This window comes from Colobus angolensis, unplaced genomic scaffold (assembly GCF_000951035.1).
Source record: "Colobus angolensis palliatus isolate OR3802 unplaced genomic scaffold, Cang.pa_1.0 Scaffold186, whole genome shotgun sequence".
Lineage (NCBI taxonomy): Eukaryota > Metazoa > Chordata > Mammalia > Primates > Cercopithecidae > Colobus > Colobus angolensis.
In genome coordinates this window covers 1,616,641-1,621,585 of record NW_012114999.1, presented here as the reverse complement: position 1 = coordinate 1,621,585, position 4,945 = coordinate 1,616,641, and the positions used below count along the sequence as shown (strand labels likewise).

The 4,945-nt window shown below is 38.9% G+C and overlaps 1 protein-coding gene and 1 pseudogene across 2 annotated transcripts in view; one reads left to right on the top strand and one right to left on the bottom strand.

The window, feature by feature from the left end:
* The window catches only part of EVI5 (ecotropic viral integration site 5), a 307,542-nt gene that overhangs the window by 44,732 nt on the left and 257,865 nt on the right, over nucleotides 1-4,945 (top strand). The window lies entirely within an intron of this gene.
* The window catches only part of LOC105510330, an 8,632-nt pseudogene continuing 4,783 nt past the window's right edge, over nucleotides 1,097-4,945 (bottom strand).

The following is a 4,945-nucleotide window of genomic DNA, read 5'->3' as shown; positions in this document are numbered from 1 at the left end:
CATGTTGTTTTTAATGGCTTCATCACATTCTGTTGTATGGTAGTGTCATAATTTATTTACTTATTTTCTGATTGATGAACATTGTGGTTATTACCAGTTTTTTCTTATTGTAAATAACTCTTTATTTTTATTTATTTATTTATTTTTTTGAGACAGAGTCTCGCTCGCTCTTTGGCCCAGGCTGGATTATGCAGTGGCTCAGTCTCAGCTCACTGCAACTCTGCCTCCTGGGTTCAAGTGATTCTTGTGCCTCAGCCTGCTGAGTAGCTGGGATTACAGGCGTGCACCATCATGCCCAGCTAATTTTTGTATTTTTAGTAGAGACAGGGTTTTGTCATGTTGGCCAAGCTCGTCTGAAACTCCTGGCCTCAAATGAACCACCCACCTTGGCCTCCCGAAGTGCTGAATTACAAGTGTGAGCCACCATACCTGGCCTGATTTTTTTTTTTTTCTTTTTAAAAATAAGAGATCTACTCCAGCCTTAATTTTAGTACATAAATCCATATACCTATACTATTTATAATAGGAAGTTATGTAGAATAATCTAAATTTTTTTTATTGTACAGATTGGTATAGCATAGGAATTCATGACTTTACTCAAAATTTTGTCTGTAGAACAAAGATAAAACTCAAAACTGTAGAATAAAAAAAAAACCTCTTCAAAAATTAATCCTTTAACTTTACATCATAAAAGACTGTTTGGCAAGCCCCAGATAAACGTTTTTGACTTACAAGCCAATGTTAGGCCCAGAATCTCCCATAGGTCAAATCTCAAAATGGCAAATTGGAGTCTGTCCAAATTTTCTGTTGTATTGAATATTTTTGAAATATTTGGAGTATTAGCCAGGACTTGAGCATTTTTGTCATACAGGGATTTGTTGTAACTGAATTTGACACACACACTGTCATAGTGTTTGTTTAGTCCTTCCAGGTATTCATGGTGTATTGAAAGAGATATTCAGTCTTCATGGTGCTGGTACCTGAAGAGTTCTGATGTCATTTGGATCTCTTTACTTTGGAATGGAAGTTTACAAAAAGCTTACCCAGAGCTTCAAGTCACAAGGCAGTCTGGGTCAGTTATTAACCTTACGCATAATCACCTTTCAAAGCATGGAGTAATACAAGGGTAATGCTCATTTGTGTGAAAGCTCTGGTTGTAAGAAACATTCAGACAGGGCTTAACTTCTGCTGCTGTTGCCAGTGAGGGACATCCCAATACCAGTCCGCATGTGCCCAAGGCCCTGAACACTAGTTTGGAAGCCAGGAGGACATGTCTGTAGCTTGTAAGATGAGGTGTGCATGGTAGATACCATGTGCTGACAGTTTGGTTGATGTAGGATGCTGATACAGCGGTGAGGTCTATGTGACTGTTTGACATGCTGAGGTTGCTGAAAGTGAACTGGCTGCAAGGGCTGGGAGACTGTCTAGAACACACTTAGTTGTGCCAGTTGAGGTCCTGCTTGTCCTCTCTTTGCTTCTTTCATATCATTATTATGAGCAGTCAATAGCTGTTCAGTACACTGCACTAAGAAATCCCAGGAGTAAGCAGTAAGATGATGTAGTGATGTAGTCTTGTAGGCCATGTTGGAGAAAGATGAAGTATAATCCTCGAAGAAGCCATACATGTAGCAGCTACTGAAGAAAGTGCATAATTTAGAAAGGGGTAATTTTGCAACAGTACTTCCAGGAAATCTGCACATTTGACTATGTGGTGTTTAACCTTTTCCAGGCAAATCGTTGGCCAGCCATCATGAAGATCTGTTTTGTGTACTACTTCAGAGAGAGCAAATTCAGTGAAATGGGCAGCTGTTAGAAGGCAGAGGTCCATTCCACTGATAGGTTTCTAATAATAATAGTTACACATGTAGCAAATTTTGTTTTGTTATTACTACATTCATATTAGTCATACAGCTGTTGAGCTGTTCCAGCTTAGGCACACTATCTTCTTTTTCTTCAAATTTACTTGCTAGAAGCAGATAGGAAACTGCAGCTAAAATCAGCTGCTAGATACAGATGTCATAGCAATCCATAAATAGTTCTAGTAAATAGCAAGATGCTGGGATAGAAAGGCAGAGCGTGACGTGATCACTCACAATGGCAGTCGTCAGCAAAATACTGGCTGAGACTCAATTGAGGGGACTGGCCTCTTTAGGAGGGCAACTTCAGCTCTTTGTAGCAAGTGCTCGGTGAATATTGGTGGCCAGCTCTCCTTGCCATCACTTCCTTTCCAGCTCCCTGGGATCCTGAGGTGCACACAGCCAGACGCGACAACTACAGTCCTGCCCCGCAGCCCTCACAGCCTCAGTCCTCTTGGCATCGGCCCTGCTGGTGCTGCAGACAGCCAGCTGCGAAGCACCAGTCTCAGCTCTGGCTGAGCTCCCCCCATTGTTAAAGGACTGGCAGGCGGCTCCCAATTCTGTGATTAATTTCAGTATGTAGATCCTTGCTTATTTGAGTATTTCATTGGGACAGATTTCTGAGTCAGCCCGTGGGCATGTATCATGGATACTTCCAAATAGTCATTCTAAACAGCTGTATTAATGAATGTATTGAGCAATAATGTCTTTAAAAATACTAATTTCCTTTAGACAAAGCATCCGTTTTTTGTTTTTGGTTTTTTTGGTTTGTTTGTTTTGTTTTTATGATGGAATCTTGCTCTGTCTCCCAGGCTGGAGTACAGTGGTGTGATCTCGGCTCACTGCAATATCCGCCTCCTGGGTTCAAGTGATTCTCCTGCTTCAGCCTCCTGAATAGCTGGGACTACAGGTGTGTGCCACCCACGTCCAGCTAATTTTTATATTTTTTAGTGGAGACAGGGTTTCAACATGTTGGCCAGGTTGGTCTCGAACTCCTGACCTCTAGTCATCCACCCACCTCAGCCTCTCAAAGTGCTAGGATTACAAGTGTGAGCCACTACAGCTGGCCCAAAGCGTCAGTTTTTTATAATGAATATTTCAGACGCAAAAAAAATTAAAAAAAAAAAACCTATGTTCATATCACCCACTGTAAGAAATAAACACTATAAATGTACTTGTAAATATAGTCCCCATCTTCTTTAAGGTATAACATTATACTTATATGTATGTTTATAAACAGTATATCATATAAACATGCCCTTTTAAATTTTCATTTTTGCTCAACTTTGTGTGTTGAACATAATATGTCACATGAGGTCATTAGCCTCCAGGATGGCTGTCAATGGTCTCCACCTCCTTATATTTATACTCTTATGTACTTTCTTCCCACATTGAATAGGGCTGACTTGTGTAACCAATTGAATATTGCAAAAACGTCAGAGTGACTTAGGAAGCTAAGTCAGGTAAGGATTTTCTGTCTTGCTTTCTTGTTCTGGGGGAAGCCAGTTGCCACAGTCTTATACTCAGCAGTCTTATACTCAGTCTTATACTCAGCTCCACATGGTGAGAAACTGAGGCCTTTTGCCAATAAACATATGAGGGAACCATCTTTGAAGCAGCTCTTCCAGCCCCAGTCAAGCCTTCAGATGACAGCAGCGCTAGCCAAACTCTTGTCTGCAAGCATATGAGAGACCATGAGCCAGAATTGCCCAGCTAAACTGTACTCCAGTTTCTGACATACAGAAACTGTGAGATAATAAATATTTAATGTATTAAGCTACTAGGTTTGGTAGTAATGGATGAGAGAAAGAGACTTGTAATTGTTTCCATGTTTGCCTCCCCATACTTCATTACAAGTGAGCAATTTGAAGACAGGACAGGAGCCCTATATCTTACTTATTTTCCCACTCAATGCCTAGCCTTATACCTATGTTTAGTAAGTATTTGTTGAGTGAAATTGATAGTGTTCTTGTGGAGGTAAAAAATTTAGAAGGGATATTAAATCCCTAAAGCTAATGTTTGAATTATGAGTCATTGTTGGATAGCATGTAAAGACCACATTGTTTCTTCTGATAGTAGTAAAAGTAAGCCTCTCAGCTACTAATGCTACCCTGGCTATGGGAGTATGGCATTGATTTTGAAGTTATGGCATGTGGCTTTTACTTCACTATTGTTCTCTGGGGCTTGGGTTAGGATACAATCTTTTCTGTAGACAACTTTTTATTTCAGACTTCCTCCTAGGCATACTAACTGAAGCTAAATTTTTTTTCTTTTTCTTTTTAAAAATATGGAAGAATGTCAAAGACCTAAAGTCCTGTCAGTTTAGGATTTGCTGGTATATGTAGCAAGAGACAGTACTTAACTATATCCTAGTGGATTATTTTTATTTATGGATTATGGAGAGACAGTGTTACTACAGAGTATTATACCTAATTATGTTCAGAAAATATATTCCAAAATTAATTCCAAAATTAGGTATAATTTTGAGTCACACATTTGGTACTTTTTAGTTCTTGTAACCTGTGTTGTTTAATAGGGAGGCCCCTAGCTATATGTGATGAGTGAGCTCTTGAACTGTGACTAGTCTGAATTGAGATGTGGTGTACATGTAAAATTCATACTGAATTTCAGACTTAGTATTAAAGAAAGAATGTAAAATATTACACTAATAATTTCTTCATATTCCTTATCTATTGAAATAATGTTTTGAGTATATTGGGTTAAAAAATCTAATTTCATTTGTTTTACTTGTTTTTACTTTTTAAAATATAGCTACTAGAAAATCTTAAATAACTGATATGGCTTGCATTTGTGGCTTTCCTTTTTATTTCTATTAGAGAGTGCTTTTCTATTGATTGATTGATTGGTTGATTGATTGGTTGATTGATTGATTGAGATGAAGTCTCACTGTGTTGCCCAGGCTAGTCTTGAAGCCCCGGCCCAAGTGATCCTCCTGCCTTGGCCTTCCAAGGTGCTGAGATCACAGGCATGAGCCATGTCGATTGGGTGAGAGTGCTTTTTAACCCATCAACATGTTCAGTTTTTCAGGGCCTTTGTATATTTTCCTTCTTTTTTTTTTTTTTTTTTTT